The sequence below is a fragment of the Helicoverpa zea genome, chromosome 18 (assembly GCF_022581195.2).
Source record: "Helicoverpa zea isolate HzStark_Cry1AcR chromosome 18, ilHelZeax1.1, whole genome shotgun sequence".
In the NCBI taxonomy this organism is placed as follows: Eukaryota; Metazoa; Arthropoda; class Insecta; order Lepidoptera; family Noctuidae; genus Helicoverpa; species Helicoverpa zea.
Genome location: NC_061469.1, coordinates 4,548,855 through 4,570,041, shown reverse-complemented (window position 1 = coordinate 4,570,041; position 21,187 = coordinate 4,548,855). Strand labels below are relative to the sequence as shown.

At 33.7% G+C, this 21,187-nt stretch overlaps 1 protein-coding gene across 1 annotated transcript in view; it reads right to left on the bottom strand.

Annotated features, from left to right (window-relative positions):
- Nucleotides 1–21,187, bottom strand: part of LOC124638977 (protein bowel) — a 35,122-nt gene that overhangs the window by 2,834 nt on the left and 11,101 nt on the right. The gene's annotated exons all lie outside the window — the stretch shown is intronic.

Below are 21,187 nucleotides of genomic sequence, written 5' to 3'. Positions count from 1 at the left end.
TGTGTCGTTAATGATGGCGAATATATGGAGGGGATGGGAAGGTCAACTTGTAATGGTTCCGTTCCACAAGAGTTCCAGTCCAACCGAATCGAATTACGTTAAAAGCATTTTGTGGCCAATCGCTGCGATTAATATTATTAACAGCGGCTATATTGGATTACTAGTGACCATCTGCTTTATGGCTTGTAGGTAGGCGAGCGACGTGAAAACAGTGTTTTATTTATCTCTGCGATATGTGCGAAGCTCAATTACATGTTGTTGAGTAGCTATAATATTATCGTTTAATGAAAGATGGCGGCAAGTGTCGTAAAAAGAATGACTAGTTTATTGGCCCTTTGAGGTTGCAGGTACTGCGTATAATTTTGCAAATCAAAGAATTTTTTAAAGCACATTTTTATTAAGGGTTTTATTCATCAAAAGTTCCAAAATTCTCGACCATTGACATGATAACACAGTCAAGCAAATCCCTTTTTAAGAACGATTTTCTTCACTTCGCTTTTAATAATTGAATGTTGATGTTGTTTTTAAGGAAACATCCAGGCAAGGTTGGTTTGAGAGTTAATAAAGGTAGTATTGAGATTCGTGTAATCACGTTAATAACACACTACGTTCAGTCCATGAGGCTTAAAACGGAAAGATTGCAAAAACTCGACTCTTTAAGGTGCATTTTAAACTTGGATTTTATAAGTATCGCATTTTGATTAAAACTTAAAATATATTTGTTTAAAATCGTGTTCCATTTTAAACAAATATGGGAATTATTTTTAAATAAGAAACTAAAGATGCTGAGTCTGAAGAGCAATCTTTCTTTGAACCAAACAAAAAGTCACATTGAATACTAAGCCCAATACTAAAATACCTAATCAACCAAATATTAAAGAAGACTAAGCCTCAGGCACAAAAAACAATCCAGCTAATGATAGCAACACAAACACTACACACCTAGTTAATCATGAAGATGAACAAAAAAGTAATGAAGAATGGGCCGAAGCCAGTCCATTTAATGATGATGACTTCGAAAATTCTTTGACTTGTCATGCAAAGAATGCGTCGTGAAGATGAGCAGTTACATAAGGTAAAAACCGGTTAAACATAGACGCAGATGACAGAAAGTCTTGTGTGAAAGAAGGTCAGTATGATGAATTTGTAATTACCAAAGCTCAGATGGTAACGAAATGTTTGGTTGAAAATGTGCTTAAATTATTTTGGTTTGATTTTTTGTAGTGATTAATTTGTATTAAAAATAGATTGGAAACTGTATTTGCTGCCTTATGACCTTGTGAATTTTGTGGAATTCTTAATAGAGACAATAATGTAAAATGTCGTATGTAATACAATATATCGATAAAATCAAATAAATAAATCAACTTGGCTCCGATATCGCAATCAAAATCTTTTATTTTATCTTTCATCTTTTGTATTCAATGATATCGTTGGTATAAATGAGTATCTGCGACAATGAAATATTCTAATGCTTAATTTTCGAGACCGACTTTTTAATAGAATTGATTTTGTGAAATCTATACAGTGTTTGTAAAATTAATTATTCTAAAAATAAACTGCTTCCTCATTGATGGTTAAGCTACATAACACATGATACCTACACAAAAATCTGAAAAGTTCAAGAATTAGGTCTTGATTTTTTTTCAAAAATTTACAATTTGCTAAGAAATTAGGTGAAAATCAAGTGTAGATGCCAGCTCAAGAAAACTTTTCGACCCTACTAAATAAAAACGATTTGGTACCTGTTTCTATCCCATTACAGCTTTAATCGATCAATTCGATACAGTTTTTTCCCTTCGACTATAAAAAAGTTCCTTCAATTTACACATACGGAACTCTAAAAGGAGTAACGACCCATACTGCCAATTACACGGATTGTGCACGCATTTTACTTCGCTGTTATGTTCGCACATTCGATTCTTAGAAAACTTAAATGTTCAGTTTTTATTCTCATGTTATAGTAGAATTTTATTTTTAAGTTTTACCTCTCAATATCCGCTGAACGACTATTTTACAGCCGTCAAGCAAAACTATGGGAACCGCTACCACATTTTTTCTATGACTTATTCTTCGTAGGTATAATAAGAGGAAATCAGTCCATATTCCGTATTTCAGTATTAAATAAAATGCACATCTACATAAAGTTGTTCAAGCAAACTTAGCCCGAATTCCAGTTATGAAACATTGATTTAGAAAATTGATCAATCAAAATTCTCATTTGCTATTTTATTTATTCCAATATTTATGAGAATCGATTTCCGTATCTATAATTAATGTTGACCTTACAGTTTTCTGTTAATGATTTATTCGCTATCAAACAATTATGGTTTGCCCAAATCGGATGTTTTAACTTAAAAATCATTCAAGGGCTCACCACAAGGACTGTTGCAATTATAATGGAACTTCCTCGTAATTTGTTCATTTGTGATTGTGATTCTTTTTTAAGGTAAGGCTTTATACTTGACAAGCCATCTGAGCTGATCCTTAGATGGCCCGTAAAAAAAAGAGTCGGTAAAGCTTGCCAATAAAATGTCAATAAAACGCCATCTTCTGTGACTGTAAGCGGTAAGCGTTACATAGATGGCAAGCCGATAGGGTTACGACAGGTTTTTTCTAACAGCCATGGCAGGTTGTCAAGTTCACATTACGTGCGTCGGCACGACTCAAAGAGTCGTAGGAGTTAAGTGTAACCTGTCACAAATTGTGCATAAATACAGTCATATAGTTACAATTTACTTGCAATCTGTTACTTGGTCCATAAAGACCAGTAAGAGTAACATGGAAAGTACTTAGCTGACTTCGACAAGTTTAAAGAAGAGTATATTGATTGATCGTGGTGGCCTAGTGGGTAAAGAACCAACCTCTCGAGTATGAAGGCGTGGGTTCGATTCCAGGTCAGGCAAGTACCAATGCAACTTTTCTAAGTTTGTATGTACTTTCTAAGTATATCTTAGACACCAATGGCTGATATAAAGGTGAAGGAAAACATCTTGAGGAAACCTGGACTATAAAGTCTGTAATTACCAACCCGCATTGAGCAAGCGTGGTGATTAATGCTCAATCCTTCTCCATGTGAGAGGAGGCTTGTGCCCAGCAGTGGGACGATAAAAAGGCTGTAACAGTATATTGATTTGCCTGAAGCTGATCTCACTAAGTATTATTCAAATGAATTAGATACTAAATCTGATATAATTACAAATACTAAAGAGAAAGCAAAGTTTAAAGAAGTAAGAAACTTTATGAATGAAGCAGAAAGGAAGGGCGCAAACATGCTAACGTCACGCAAATATTGTGAAGTGACTGACGAAGAGACCGGTTCTAATGTACACACGGGCTAGTCCAAACACCCACGTTGAGTATAAGATTTTTAAAGTATTATTAAATAATGGATGGATCTTCTAATATTTTCAAGAGATTTATGTATTGGGTTGGGAGGAAGACAAAAACTAATAGGAACCACGACCTTGATACAGGAGATTAGAATAAAGCTTTTGCATGTTTAGAGGACATAGTAATTAGTTTTCAAACTTTAATAATGCACTCGAAAGGCACATCCGGAAATATCGTAATACTGAAGTTGATGAAAAAATTCTTGATGTCGATGTTGTGTTTATGATGAGAAACGAACGAACAGTTAAATTCATAAAAACACAAGATATCGTAACATCGATAGCCGCATAGAAAAAGTGTTCCAATTAAATAAAAACCTGATATTTTAATATCGAAGCCCAAATTACTTCCAATAAATTTCAAATATCTAATGAACGCGATATCTTCATTTTAAAATGAATCGAGAGCCACGATCTACGACGTATGATGACGGATTCAGAAACACCAGTCAAGCAACTTTACTAACATAAAAGATACCGACACCAGATTCAAATTAACAAGGCAATTACCAGGTTACTATGAAAACATTTGTTGCGGAACAGCTTAGGCTATAAAACCCAATGATTGCGGTCCAACCAAAAGTGAAGTGCAAAGAAAAAATTATATCGACCAAAACGTCATAACAAATACTAATTCAGAATTTTTAATGACAAAAAATAAAATGAATAGTACAACCGTAAAGCATACACATAATTTATGACATAAACAAATCTTACCCTCCCAAGCATCTTATCGTACCAGTTCGATCAATTCTGACGTTAAATAAAATATAAGTAACGTCTGTCTCTTCTTATTATGCTCCGAGATAAGGATCACGATGGACAGTCGCTCAGAACCCCATCAAGACACGGAGCGAAGATTAAAAAACTCCAAATAACAGAGAGGACGGAGATCCCGCGCTAATGGGTTACATTAAAAAATATTTCCATTACGGTTGCCGAGCGGATAATGTCTTTTGGAACACATTTACAAAAGATGGCGCCGGTGTAGAAAACAACCAAGTGACTCATGAAATAAACAATAAAGCAGCAATAACTTGAATTGATAACAGCGACATAACACTCACAGGAGTGGCAATTGAAATAAACTGTTGGTCACTTTACTAAAATGTCTAAAAATGTTGACGCTTTTTCTGCTGGAAATGTAATTGGTTAAGCCGAGAAACCTTTTGCGAGTAAGGAAACTGGTTCTTAAAATGTTCTCGTTTCGTTTTATAACCTGCACAGTAACATACGTTGTGACAAAACTCAGAATTTAAAGTCAAACATTTTGGGTCACCTCATTTTGGAAATAAAACTCGAACGTAATTAAATTGAAGTAAAGTAAGAACTAGTTTCTTTAATAGAACATTAAACTGAGAATATAAAAGAAATATTTCGTCTACCGATCAGGGTCAGAATCGTTTTTTATTTCCAATTCAATCGTGTTCGAGATTGCCTATCGACCAACGTTCGGAGAGTTAGAAACGGATGTAGAGTGCGCACTGTAATAGACCTGTCCATTTTACTCTAGGCTTTAGATTTGAAACTCGTGCATTCATTTATCAAGCCATTCCACATTATAAAAACAATTAAGAGCTTAATTAATATTGAGATTAATTTTGATTTTGACTTTTGACGCAATAGGCACAGGAATAGTTTTGGCAAACACCTGTTAACAATTAATTAAACTATAAAATGTTGTTTTAAAATAGATATATATTGATTTCTAAGTATCCTTGTCTAAAATTGTATTAGTTCTTTACAATGACCAACACTGGAGATCGAATCAATTTCTCTTCATACTTTTTTCTTCTTATTGCGTTTGAATGGTAGATAGAATGAGCCAACTGGGCTCCAGATTGTATATATACATTTTTATAGTTTTCGTTTTGGATTTCTAGTTCCTCAAGGTCTATTTTTTGGAAAAGTCTATCTAATGATTTAATAATGATTTTGTTTTCATTCATCGTGTCCACAGAAATTGTCATTCTCTTCGATAAATATTCATGTTTGTCCGAATCCGTTTAATTCAGACTTGTTGAGAGTCCTGTTTTTATTACTCGCAGGTTTTAAATTTAAAATAAGGCGAGGAGCGAGTGTCGTCGCATGTTTATGGACAGTGAGTCTGCAACCTTATACTCGTGCTTTATTGCTTGAGAACTTGACACTTGAATGCCGAGGCAGGGCTATAACTAACTACACAGGTTTTTAAACGTTAGAAACGAAATGCAGAAAGAAAACACCGTCAAACAATTGAATATTCGCTAGCCAAAACATTACTAACTACCTTTTCTGTAAATTCACCATTGTGAAAATTCTGTTATAGGTTCTTGTGTAAGTTTGTTTGAAATTCTATTCTTCAAGTGTAGATTTTCATAAAAAAATCCAGTTAAAAGTAAAGAGAGCAGGTACAGCGGACGCGCGTTGGAATGCCGCCGGGGTCAGTGTCCGATCCCTCCTTACGTACCTCCCGTTCATCTACGCTATCTAAACCTATCGCATAGATTGATCGTAAAACGCTTTGCTCATTAACTTTTCTAATTATTTGTATTCGTTTTTAAGTTTGTTGTTGAAAATATGATAGAAGGAGCAGTGTATGTAGAAGTTAATAATATAACTGGTAAGCTTGAAGAAGAATATTTGATAGATAGCTATGGAAATGCCAACAAAGTTGCTGCCGAGACGAAATGACTAAACTATTTTTCGCAAAATAGTATTCATAATCCAGCAATAAATATCAAAAATAATGACCAAAAAATGAAAACACCAGTAACAAGAATACAAAATGAGACTTCACACGTTATTAAATTAAGTCATATAAAACATAAATATAGCAAAGAAGACAATGCCACCGTATTTATGATAATGAGTGGAGAACTTAATTATGTACGTAGGTGTATTTGCGGAACCCACACAAATGCACAACGGTAGCGGTTGATAATACATAAATTTATTCAAATAAACTGTTACATGCCGCACACTGGCACATCATAAGTAAATCAAACCCGCTTACAAATAGCTTATATTAACATAATCTTGCGATTTGAATAATGAAGTAGCAGATTTTGTTATTCAAAATCGCGTTCCTTTCAGGCAGATGCATCGGACATAATTTTATTGACCAACGTGACTTTTCTATTGGTTTTTACATACACACAGACGAATAGAAACTAAAAGCTTACAGTTTTATGGAAATATATTTAAGAACAAACCTTAAGGTGATTTTTATGATAAATTTCAGGTTCAACAATATAAATAAGTCCTGGGTATTTAGTTACATCGATAGGTATATTTGAATTTTTGGTGGAATTGAGTATAAAATGTGAATATGATTACAATATATCATGCATTAGAAATATCATTCATCATCGGCGGAATCATAATAAATATTACAATTTGTCATGCTTAAAAGGTTACATACTTGTTTTTTACCTATAAGAAAAAAATCATGTTATGTACGATTTAAAATGTAAGTATCAGTTTCTTGAAGAAAACGTAAAATAATTCTTTAGGCATGTTTCTCAGGAGGCGTTTTTGCTGTATTAAGCAGCATAAAAGGCGTACTTAAGCAACTGTGGTTGACTCGAGACCGATCCCACGCACTTTTATCTCTTTACAGCTAAGCTGGTTTCCTTTAACACGATTTATTGTTATGCTACTAATATCTCAGCATCAGTAGTAAATGACGCCAACGCTTTACTTTCCAATAATTAACATTTGAATGACAGAAATTGTTTAGTGAGTCTGTGTGAACTTATTCTGTTTAGTACGCTTATATTTCATGTTGGGTATAACTGTTAAAATGATTTTTACCTATTGGTTTTTAATGAAGAGCAAGAAGTTATTGGAATTGAAGAAATAAATGAAGACGTGGGGCATTCAGCAGACGTTAGTATAACGCATCTGAACCAGGAAGTTAAACGAAAGTTTCAAAGAACCATTTGACTAATTAGCAAAACGTTCGTTTCTGACTCCTAGAACTTAGAACACCAATTAGCATAGACGCTGAGAAGCTAATATTCTTAAAAACGAAGCTGACAAGCTCGTATAGGTAGCAAAATATTTACAAGAAGTACATAATGTTAATGAGGCAAGCGTTTCGCAACTGCTCGAGCAAAATTAGCATTACCATTAGAATGTTTTTTGCATCGCCTGTAACAAAATGAGACGTCAATACATTCGAGATATCGTTTTGTTTTTAACCGCAATGCTGTTATGGTAATAAGCTTCTTTTGAATGACAAAACTGAAGACAGTCTCCAGTGGAAAGACTTTGGTTTCACAAACAATGCTGCTTTCAAAGCTATTTTTCAAAATGATGAAAAAGCTGACTCGTGAAAACAAAACTTGTGATTCAGGTCCATGACTTTTTACAAAACAAAAATATTATTGTGCAGCAAATATGAATTTGCAACAAAAAATATTGGCTTCCGTAACCTTAACGTTTAAAACCAAAAAGCTTTAAACGTTTACCATCTGGTTTGTTATCGTTTCCTGAGATGTTACTGTGTGAAATGTTTGGTCAATCGTTTTTTTCTTTGCTTCTTTATTTTATTTCATTAAAGGTCCTCTTACAATCGTTTTTTTGTTTCACCAGTATCCTTTTCTCAATGTATTTTAATGTCAGATGAATCTGGTGTTTGATACTTTTCTACGTAAGCTTTAAATGGAAGCTTATCACCTTTCACCACAGAAGTTACCTATATCTAAAAACCCCTAATCAAATTGAGAATGATTTTCAAAAATAATACATCATTACCAGAGTAGTTACGTTAATGCTTAATAGGTTTGTGTAGGCGAGTTGCTTTCAATCACGCCGGTACAATGAGTCGTTAATGTAGACTCTGGTCCCCGTAATGGCCTAGACGCTACCTACACAAGAAAGTCTTTCGTTTCTTTGTCACAATGCAGGCAATGTAGAAAGGCTGTTATTTATGTGAACATACACAGGCTTAGCTACTTTTTCTGAGTTATTGAACTTACACGTACAATGCAAGGAGGTCAGGAAACAATATTGATGTGACTTTGGAATTTTGAGTGAAGTCCACGCCCAAATCAACGGAATTGTGTCACAAAAAAGTTAATCGAAAAATAATACAGAGCGTTCCGCAATCCGTGGCAGTGCATCATTTATTTTTCGTTTGTATACCAAAGAAATTTAGTATTCGTCGCGCGGTCGACGTTATAAAAAGTCAAAACCCCAAAAGTCGGACAGGTACGTGGACAAAAAATAAATGGAAAATACTAATGGAGCGGCGCGGTGAGGTTGGACCGAGTCGCCGTGAGGTAAGTAACTGGTAGACCGAAGTACTTATTTACTAAGTTCGAATGTACTTGTAGAGCTACAGACTCTAAGTAATATGATCTTTTGGTTACTACTTTGCTACTTTAGCGTTGTATATTAGTAGTACTTGTTCAGAACGAGTGTTTATATGTACATATATTATGTGCGAGGTAAATCACATCAAATTGCAATTTGATTAAATTGATCCGTTTGATAAAATAACAATTTATCACATCACATTTAATAATTATTTCGATAGATATGTACTGAAGTAGAAGAAGGCACAATGACACCGACATACAGTAACAAAACCGACGAAAATGCAATGACTGAGTTCACAGTGTCTTAAAACTAAGTTGTGACAAAACTTTAATAAAAAAATGCCCTCTTTTATACACGATATTTTACACTGATCAAGTAAACTACACTTCCAAAAACAAGCCAACTCTAAACTCCATCCAGCAACATCAATAGTTTTATCTCCGGTGCCAGCTATATACAATACGGCCTCCACAGCCGGTTTGGCTGCGCGTACGCCGGCCATGCGACGTAATGGGAGCGACGGCTTGCCGCTGCCGCTTCACACACAATTTCACCTCTGAGTGACGCAAACATTCATTGTAAATGCGTACTTCACTTGCTTAGTATCAGGTGCTTTTTACCTAAATCTGCTAAAGCTTTGAAATATTATTTTAGTTGGGAAATCAAAAAAATATGAGGATTTTTTCAAATTATCCAGTGTAGTAGAGTTCAACGGCTTAAGCTGAAGTCAACATCTTTCTAACTATACAGTTATTGCAATGGATGTGACAGAAAATCTAGTATTTTTATCATTTAGTTTTTTTTATTGGAACAAAAAACTTAACAGAAAAATAAATATTTACGCAGGAAATTACATTCATTCAACATTAACAAAGATTGGAAAGTCAAACACTAAAACTTACGCATTAATTAACTACTTTATAATTTTATTAAAAGCAAAAAAGCTGTGACGAGTACCTATCTTTTTTGTCAAAGCTAATTTATTTATATACCTACTTATTGGAAAATCTTGCGCAACTTTTTATGAATTATTTCCATGATCCTACCGCATTGTTTTTATGTCGATCATGAGATTGGGTTAATAGACGAGACGTCTTCTGTCTTCGACAAAAAATTGGCGCCTCATAAGAAAAAAGTTTGATATTTGATACGTCCAAGTATCAAAATACCTCCATTAAAGTCGCGCTTCAATAGTTCCAAAACATAATTTTTCATGGTTCATATATCTTTAGAACCAGATTCTCATTTTACGACGTCAAATTAAAATGTTTCCGAAATTATGTCTGGTAGCCATAACTTGTAATTTGCCGAATTCTTATGATTTAGTCGATAATCAAATGACGCTTCTCTACTATTAAATCAAACTGTAAATTCTAAAACTCGATATTTATACCTACAGCTCTTGAACACAGGTAGGTAATATATTTTTATTGTTTCCAGCCCCGTTCTGTTTACTCATTAAATAACTGATAAGATTAAAATATCAAACAGATAACACATAGCTATATGTTTCTCGAATTCATTACGCTTAAAAAGAACTTGAACTGGATCGCTCCGAAGTAGCTTAGGAAGTGAATATTCTTGTTCGAAACGAGTTTCAGTTATCAGATTTATAACACTGGCAGTTGATTCATGATCGTCTCGTCTGGCAATTATACCGGCAGAGGAGATATCATTAATCAAACTATATTGATTGGTCCACTCTATGTACAAATCCAATTAGATTGAATCCTTCAATTTTGTTTGATCCTACATGATTTATTACACGTCGAGATGCAATTAGGCTATCGGGATGCAGGAGTGTTAATTTTGGTTTCATCGTAAATCCTGTTTTAGTGCTGTGTGTAATTGACCGTAATCGTCTGTAATCGTTTCGTATTGTAGATGCGTTTATTGGCTGCTTTACATGTGGGAACCATGTAAAGGGATTGGTTGATTTAACGATTACTGAAACTGTTTATTATTTTTTTGGGATCTAAAAATTATACATATGTGATGAAATGCTGGTTTTCTTTAAACAGTTGACGGTCTATCAAGATTTACTTCAAAAGGTTATTCACATTTTTTATATTTTTCTTTAAGACTCGTTGTTTTTCCTATAGGTACTTTTATTCAAAACTGGATTGATCCAATATCTAAAGCTATGTATCCGGCTAAAATTAGACGATATTCAAGGCAATTAGATAATGTAATATTCTGAGAAACTGAGTTACGATTTATTGCTTGTATAAATTACTCAGAACCGATTATTGGATTTAAAGATAATTATAATTGCGGCCGATCGAAATATTGAGGGCCTTTTAAAGTTACAAGTTGATTTCTGTATTTCTGTTTGAGGTATAAAAATTTAAATGACAACACAAAATAACCTTTTACTCACAGTTAATAGAGTTGTAACATATAATAATAAAAAAAAACTAAAGTCATTAAAGCGCTCGATAGTGCAAATTCAAATAAAAATAAAATAACAAAAAATAATATTGGACTAAATACTTAAGTGCTATTTAAGATTCGATATCGATATGCATAATACTAATCAAGCGAACTTAAGAACATCATAATTTACACTAGAATAGGAATGGTATTAATTAATTTGAGTTTCTTGTTTCTAAGTTCTTCAAGGATGTGTGTATTTGGAAATTCAATACTTTTGAATTAAAAATAGATCATAATTTACTTGAACCTTTGAAATTATTCAGATTCCTTTTTTAACTAACGGTGTGGGGGACGACTTATATATTACCTACTTCGAATGAATAAATTAATAATGTAAATATATTTTATTGCAATTATTTAATTTTCAGGAATGGTGGCACAACCCTAATGGAAACAATCGAATAACGATTATTACTATTCGAAACTTTTCAAATTTCGATCACTGCTTTTAATCTCCCATAAAATCGTTCCGTACGTGTCGAGAACAGATTAAAGTTGCTTGCTCCCAGCCACAGGTAATAAATAACGTGATTATTTCGTCTTTCAAACTGGCCACAACATCTAAGCCGTTCTTTTTTTGAGTGAATTCGACCGAAAAAGAATTCGTTAACGGGATTAAGGTTTTATTCTGAGGCTCTTTTTAATCTGTGTGCTGCCGTTTCTAAAGATTCAAATGGTGTCTAGTAATTCGGTTTATTTTTAATCGGATTTTTTTAAATCCCCTCATTATAATACGTATTACTAGAAGTTAAGTCTTCCTTTATATTAATGTCACTAAGTCTTGAATTATTTTGTTTTTGAGGTCGTTTATTAGAGGCTTTATTTGGCCAGCCTTCAGAAACCAAATACTTTGAATATATTAAGAAAACAGCCAGGTTATTTAAAAATCTAAATACATCATCATCATCATCATCCTCCTGCCCTTATCCCAATTTTTTATTTGATATTAAAATCTAAATACCTCTATGAATAAATCATCGAATAGACTCCCTAGAAACGGCAAGATTCAGAGTTTATATCAAGAGCTATACCAGTTTCCCATCACGATTCATTTCAGGATGCACCATAAACTTCGTATGGAAAGCCATGGGTATGCAAGAGGGTTCAACCGCCAAGGACGCCCGGTTGTACTGCAACTTTAAGTCTGGTCGCAAGCGCGCCTACTTTATCCCGACAATCTCAAGGGAGCATCTTCGAACCTTTTTATTTCATTTCTAAGATAACGCATTACAACACAGATCAATAAAACCTTGAATGAATAAAGGGCTGTTAATAGATTTCATCCTGCAGTAGACAATGAGTCCAACAATATAATTCTCTTGAAAGTCTTTTAGTGCACGATTCACACGTTAGTGTCAATTCTATTCGACTATTGCAACTTCGTCTGCAGTGGAGTGTGAAGTGGGTCTTACAATAGCTATTCTTTTCTATGATGTTTCAATATTTGCTACTTCTGTACCATCAGTGTCTTATATACTTCCATTTATTAATATTTTTCTCATGAGATGTAGTTTTCTAAAAATCTCTTTAAAATTTTTGTATGTATGTGTAAACCCATGGGTAGCCATGACAGATAAAAATCAAAACTCATTTCCACCATTTTTAATGTCTCCGAGAGCCGTCACGTAGGACTCCGAAGCATTTCTGTGATTATCTTCGATCGTTTATGATCTGGTCAGAAAAAATTAAATAAAACATAAGGTTTTATCTTACAAGAGTTGTTTTAACTGAGTACTGAAACTAAATATCGTCAGTATCATTTTGTTTTGAAGTGCTTTGGAATTGTTTGTTTAATGGAGACCAAACTTTGATTTTAATAATTAACACTTGGATGTTTTTTGCACTTATTGAGCTAAATTCATTTCTCTGCATGAAGACAGGCCCAAATGTAAACGACTAATTTAGTTGAGCGAAGTAAAATTTTACAATATAGAAATACCAATTATTTTGTCATGTACAAACAATACGAAATCAAGACAAATCCACGTAATCTCTGAACGTAAACCTCACAACAGTTACTTACTAAGAAATTCTCAAAATAAGAAGGCGATCCTTAATCTCTACCTGTTTTTAAATTGGTTTCTGTGTGTGTGTGTATGTCAGGACGTTCAACAGATTCCCTGTGTCTGTGTGAGTGTCCACGGATTTTATCTAACGTTGACTTCGTCATATGATTAATGGATAATGTAGAAAGGAATACCTTTCCCCAACAACAATGGAATCTTTTAGTTTAAAATATTTTTTAACTTCTATCTGAATGTTTAGAAGGTGGGACAGATTTTATAAAATGATTTAGAGGATAAATGACTGTTAATAATGAGTGATGATAAGATATCAAAATTGATAAAAAGGAGTAAAGTGGTCTAAAATATTGAAATCGTTGTAGAGGTAAATGAAGTTAAAATGATAGCAAAAGACCTTCAAGCTTAAAATGAATTAGTAAGTCTGATTATACAAACAGGCATTTCAAAGAAATTGGTTTCCCTCGTACATAAAGGTAATTACATTATTCGTATACAAATAGCGGAGGATGTTAATGTAAATACAAATATTCTTGAAGAACGTGGGCTCGAGTTTAGAGGCCACATAGTGGATGGCACCGGTACCCACTTTGTTTGGACAACCGACCGGTCACTGTTTGCACGAGCCTCCTCGACAACACTCAGAAATATTTCAAGCGAACTCTTGAGCAAGCTAAGTGAAGTTATGGAACCGACTTTTTAAAACCAAGTCAAGGCAATTTACAGTCAAGTAGAAAAAAGCCACACACACCATCGAATATAAACGAAGTAGAAAAAAAGGTAAAGAAGAAAAATCTCTCAAAGATTAAAGATTTGGTGTAGGTGAAAAAAGTAGTATAAAGTTTGGTAGTGAATCATTACAGACATCATTACAGATGGTAGACACAAAACAAGCAATACAGATTGCTACTACAAGCTTAATGGCTTTTAAAAACTGGATTAAGTAGCAAAGAAATGCTAAATCGACGATAAGCATAAGTCTTGTCATCCCACGCTTCGACACGCATAAGTTTACTTGACAACACGTAATAAACTTTATTTTGTTAGCGTTAAAGGTCTGTTCAGTTCGAAACGTTTTAAACTTCACTTCTGTAGCCATTGAGATAAATCCTCTATTGTTGTAAGAGAAATATTCATAAAATTCTTTTGTTTTATGTGGTGAGCAGCGACGGTTGACATTAAATGAACAAATAAAATATATGGCTATGAATAGCCCATTCTTTCAATATTTCTTGAGGCAGTTTTGTTCGGTAAATTTTTGTGTGCAGTTAGCGGAGTAGCTTAAACATTGCGAGAGCTCAGTGTGTGGACATGTACTAAGAATAGGATATAGGGCCACTTAAACAGTAAATGGCGAACCTTAATTAAATGTCAGTCATTATAGTAAATGGTTGGCACTCGATCCACCTGAAGCCAGTATTTCATACGCCGACAGGTGACGCTACCAAGGATGTACAATTTATAGGCCAATATTATTTTTACTCGACCATCTTTAGTCGCATTCCAGCCCACAAATGTCATAAATAGGAAATATACACATATAAAATAAGATAAAAGGTGTGTCAAGTATCTCTTATAGCGGATTATAAAATTCCGTGTAGGATTAACACAATGAACTTCAATTTAGTAAAATTTCGTGTCCGAGAAATTTATATGCGTAATTCGCCATGGGGGTTAGCAGAAAATATGTTGTCGCCATCTAAAAATATTTAGCATGCAAATCAGGTTGCAAATGCATTTGTGCGATAAAATCAGTTCGTTTTAAATGTATATTTTAATTTTGTTCGATTACTGCATCGGATTGACAGTATAGATAAGTTTTACTTATCATAAGCCTAAGGAACCCTGAAGACTGACGTTTCGACATCAAGAGACAGGTTTTCGGATTACGAATGGGTTACTTTCCGTTTTTGCGATAGCTAAAGTATGATTAATCGTACTGATTGTATCGCAAGAATGTTAATTGAAAACTGACGTTTTGTGGAGATTATATAAAATGCAGTTTTAGTTTAATTTTATATTGGAATAGTCAAAATAATGGACAAATTGATGAATCACACATTGATGAATATTATTAGGTTTGTATCCTGTTAATCAAATGTTTAAATATCATTCCGAATAACATTTAGTTTATTGCATCAAGACAACAATTCATTTGTTATTACACCGAAACCCAAAAATAAAAATACTAAGCAATAATTGTTAGTTCAGAACCATTCATATTATAAAATAGTCAATTATGAACACAGAAACAAGATTCCGACTACGTTTTGGCTTTTATTTTATCTGAGAATCCGAATCACGCGAATACTAAACTTAATTGGTTGGATATAGCGACAAAAAGCGTTTTGCAACCTAACACGCAAGCGTCCAAAGAATAATTTAAATAATACGTTTACCTGTCCGAATCGATTCGACAATAATGGCATCTGAATAATCTTAGACGGATTAAAATGGAATCCGTTAATATACGTCCGAGGTGAGATCCAGATGAGCATTTATCTAGAGCCGAAAATTCGAAAGTAGCTAAGTAACTTGCCATGATCGAAATGGTCGGCGATTTTTTGCGCGACTTATCTCCGATCCAATCAAGTAAATTTATGAATAAAATAACGCATAAAAGAGTATCCATAAACAGTTTTTGCATCGACATTTCAAATGAGACCGTTTTCCGAAATTTCTTATCGGACAATCTTTTCGCAAATACTTGGCGAAGATTTTGCAAGCGATCTTTACGGAGATACCACGCGCCCAACGGCAGCGTTTTGACTTATTTCTTTATAAATAAACAACCGAGTTTATTTTCAGCGCCGCAGGAGCACAGGATACGAATAAAATGCGTCCTTAACGTCAAAACGAATCAAGAGTGCAAGAAAAAAAGTTGTGCAACAATCTTAAGAAACTTTCAAAAGCCAATGAGATAGGTACTGTGAAATCAACAAGAGGTTTGCCGCGTATCGCGCGCCACGCTAATTATTCTACAGCTTTGGTCACGATTCTTTCAAACGCATACTTGTAAAGACGAATACGGTACAAAGATTAGCTTTTTCAACATTACAATTAAGTTTATTTCGAGTGTTCTGATGCAATTTCAAAAATGCTGCGCTTTATTAAAACAATACTAAATTGTGCTTTATCATAAAAAAAGTGTTCGCCCACTATGCACCTTTAGTAATTTTAATTTAATAGCTCATCAAATTTTTTTTTTTAGTTTCAACAAAAAACAGCATTCAACGCTTTAAAACGCTTAAAATTACCGGACATTTACATAACCAACCATCTGTTTCCGATGAAACGAAAACGAAATGCGTTTATTGTGTCACAGCCGAGATTAGGGAGACCGAAAATTCGGACATCGCGTGACAATCTCACAATTATGCGGAATCGCCTGGAGCAAGGAAAATTCTGGGTTCAGAATAACAAAGATTCCAATTCCAGCGTTCAAACGCTTAGGTATACCTAAGCGTTTGAGCGTTTGGCTACAGCCAAGATGATAATTTCTAAAGACCTGTAGGCAAATCTCGCGTTCTTGCGATCGAGTCCACCTGCCCCTCTGTGATTTATTATGGATTCAGTATTAATTTGATATCCCTTTTTGTTGTAGCCCCTTGAGCGATCTGAGCGAGCGAGAGCTTTACGCGGTCCCCATTATATGTGGTCTTGGTTCAATCATAATTGCATATGAGCCTCGAGATAAAATAATGTTCAATGCAAAAATAATTCATACGGCGACTTTGGCAAATATTTAATGCATATGGTATCTTCATTAAATGATGATCAAAGTCTGATATCATTTAGTTGGTTGTAAAGTTCGTGTACGTTTGAAGTTCAGTTAATTTAGGACCGAAATAAATTATATGTAATTAAGTTATCTAGAGATTTTATTAGTGAAAGTTTGGATGAAGATATTTAATACTCTATTCGATAAGATTTTAACCCTGCTCCTCTCTTCATTTTATTGCTTACTTTAATGTACACCACAGAAAAAGAAATCCAAAGGGAAGACAGAGAAATACATCAACACGTTATAATATTAATGTATCTCTGGAGATAGGTTTCGAACCAGTTTTTAATAAGAAATTGCCTCGCTCTTGCGGTAGAAAATTAATGATAGCAGATACTCGTCTACTTGCAGTGCACTAAGGAATGTTTCTTGTTAGGCTCGGTGCATACGTGCAGCTAATCGCAGGTTTCTTTACGCAATTGAATGTTCTTATTACTTGTTAAAGCATTAAAAATACTAATACAGATGATTATGTGCTTTGCATAAAATTGTACACAGAATCGTTATTTCTTTAAATTTGAGTCTTATTATATACCGACTCAGGTCGATTGTGTTTTATAATGTAATTATTATTTTTATTACAATCGTCAATGACGTAAACAATGATTGTTCCAATAATAAAAAGGACATAAAATATGCAACATCTACTAACAATGTCACAATGATAAAGATCGTAACAATTATTGAATACAAGACTTAAGTGTATCCGAGTTTCGCAATACAAGCGACTTGAAGTTCGTAATTAGTCGTAACAAAATCTTGCGTGTGAGGCAAGCCTAATGCTGTATTTTTATCTCACTGTGGTACTACAGGTTTATGGTGTGAACAGTGTTTATATAGCTATGTTTATATAAATATAGCCATCGTTTGATGGGAACTGACGGTACTTAATGGCTAAATATTAATTCGATGCGAACCATATTATTTGATATAACTACGCATGTTTAGCAGACATTTTCATTATAGTTTTATTGATTAAAACATATACATATTTTGACGTCTTTGTGAGCTTTTAATGATGGTAAGATTCTTATCTATGATCATCGAGGTTATAGGGCAAAGTGATCCAAAAAGTTCATAACAGTACCTGTGTTATTGCTTTATTAAATTGATGATATCGTGAACTTAATATTCAATATAAAAATGATGTTATGAAAACTAAAAGTATGTTATTTCATAATAAAAGTAAATACTAGTCTACAGGGACCAGATATGTTCACGTTGCTCGATAATTTATGTTTAACGTGATAGAGATGCAATCTACGATCGTTCTCACAGGATTACATATGCTTGGAATGTACATTTCCTAGTATACACGTTTTTTGACAACACATATACATTTATATTAATTATTATGAGCTTCATTCTAAATCTTGACTTGACTTAATAACTTGAAAATCAGGGTTGGGCCAAGGATGATTCCCACGAGAACTCCTTAGTTTTTTTTTTAAATATTAGCAGAAAATTTTAAAATTCCCAGCCATTACATACTAGAAATGGGTAACTAGATAGTGGAGTTCGAAAGCAAAAGAGGTATTTCGTATTTTAGATGTATAGAAACGTTAGAAAATACATTCTACACATGATACATCTTGCCGAAGGACTACGTCCGGTCCATAATTTAAGTAAAAATATTCTGATCAGGCTTCGATTCTACCGATCCATTTTCGATAAGACAGAATCATTAAAAGCCATTTTATATTTACGTAAGGCCAGTAAACTTGTTAAATATTCATGAAAAATATACGATATGCTTATTATTTTTGTTTTTTATTGTAATTTTTAAGTCGAGTTCGCAATATCGGACTCGGATGCGTTATCGAATGTTTTAAGATCAGTAGCATTCAATATTGCTTTTACAACATTGTAGGGGAACGCGTGGGCTGTGTGGGTACAAAATTCTAAAGTGGGTAAATATCAACAGAGGGAGTCACTTCACGCCTGTAAAATAAACCACTAGGACGTGGAAAAAATGTGTCCAGTCTTTTCACACGATATCTCTTGGATTTTCGACTCAAGCCAAAGTAGACCTCAGTATGCCTTATAAGCACTTAAAAACCTGATATTTTCAATCGTGTTTTAATATTCGTTCGCCATTTTAGTATATATTTCTAAGAAACTTGCGAATAATATTACGTTCCTGTCGTTGGCTTCGTTCTTTTTCTGCAAAGGTATTAATTACGGCAGTGGGTTTAATGGGACGGTATTATGCATCATATGCACTTCGATTATAAAGGCAATCATAACATAATTATGTACGACAAAAAATATTAACTGCACATCATAAGGAGACGATGATTTCATATTTCCAGTAATATTTATGCAAACATTGTTTTAGTGGGAGGTTTTCCTTTTAAAACGACTCTGTTTGTACTAGAAAAAAATAATAAGGTTTAGAGTATGGAACACTGGCTGTGCATGAAATTATGATGCATATCAAATTAACTATTAGCTGTCAAGTGTTCATGGTCAGAGGACTGAGTGAACGTTGCATCAGGCCGTTGACGTTAAGCTGCATACAAAAGCACACTATTGATTTAATTGAAAACATCTTTGATATCCAGACTTGGTATTTTAAAACTACGTTTTATTCACGGAATTTTCTTGAAGACATACAATTACAAATAAATATATATGTATATCTGTGGTTGAAGTCGTTCATCATTCGATTTAAGTGAGAAATAATACTGAACGTTTTTTGTGAACATCCATTCAATATAGACGTAAAATGATGTACAGAATTGTACCGAATAATAATAGTTTTAAATTGCTTCACGAAGGCCCAACTAATCCACGCGTCTAAGTACAGTCAGCAAGAAAATTTGAAGTAGGCAACGCTTATTAAAAATATATCATCATTTATTTATTTTTTCTGTAAATTATAATAATCTAAACATTAGTAATATTTTTTAATGAGCATAAACTATTTTGCCGGTTAACATTCAAAAAGAATTTTACGACAACGACTATAAAAATAATCAGTAGACGCAATAAAAGTCCAAAACATCTTTATAAAGTGGTTCTATAAAAATGTACGGGAAAATTTAATATTTCGCATTCTAGTTGTAAGTGGATTGATTTATTTGCTGTTGGTACCGAGTCCTGTACTCTATAATGGCCTGGGCCAATAGAAAAAGATGAGTCATCAGAATTTAAACTAATTACGGGCGGGTAAGTAAAAAACCTGCTACATAATGTGGTTTGAATTGAGTCAGTTGGTTCGAATTCATCAGGAAATCACAAAGATCATGTTTTTTTCTAGAATGGGAACTGTGGCCGGTAATGTAGGTTTGATTAGAACTTAATGTTTTTGCAAAACTTTTTAGCTGTGTTGGGAAAAAATGTGGGTTCATTTTTTGAACTTGGTATGATTACATATCTAGGTATGTCGTATAGTAAAAGTTAAGTTGAAAATATTTTGCAAGTGACTCTTAGATGAGACGTAGATTTTTTAGTCTCGTATTGACACATAAGTACCTAACCATTCAGTGGCTAATTCTGCTAGATTCACAATTCAGTTCAGTTCTTTTAAATATCATATCTGATTGTTATCTTTTCCCAATTCGTTATAGCACTAAACACAAACAGTAATCACCCAAGAATGTCAAAAGCATCACACGACATACCGAAAGAAATCGATACTCAATTTGAATATTAAATTAAACGAATCGCTTCGAATTAAGAAAACATAAATATAATTCCATTTTAATAACAGTATATTAGTAGTGATATTCTATTATAATGAGCTCTGATAGTTTATCCCATAGAAAATCGCATTTTATGGATTATCGCTGATATCTATAAAAAAATAGTTCTATATATCTCTTTCAAATGTAAAATTCTATTCACGGAGAGTCACCAACGTTTTACCATTGTCGTCTGCTTAGCCTTTTCTCAACTATGTTAAGGTCGGCTTCTAGTCGCAATTGGATGCAGCTGACTACCAGTGTTTTACAAGGAGCGATTTCCTATCTGACCTCCTCAACCCAGTTACCCAGGCAACCCAATACCCCTTGGTTAGACTGGTGTCAGACTGCCTATCTGACCCGGGCAAACCAATGCTTCTCGGTAAGAACCACCAATGTTTCTTTTAAAATTTTCAAATCTCTGTTTCTCACGTTCACTAACATTTGTTCTAACACCATGGCCACATATTTTATTGGTTTTAAATTAAAATGTTTACGATAAACTCAAATGATGGCCATAAAACAGCATGTTCGTGTATTTTTCCACCTAATTATAGAGAT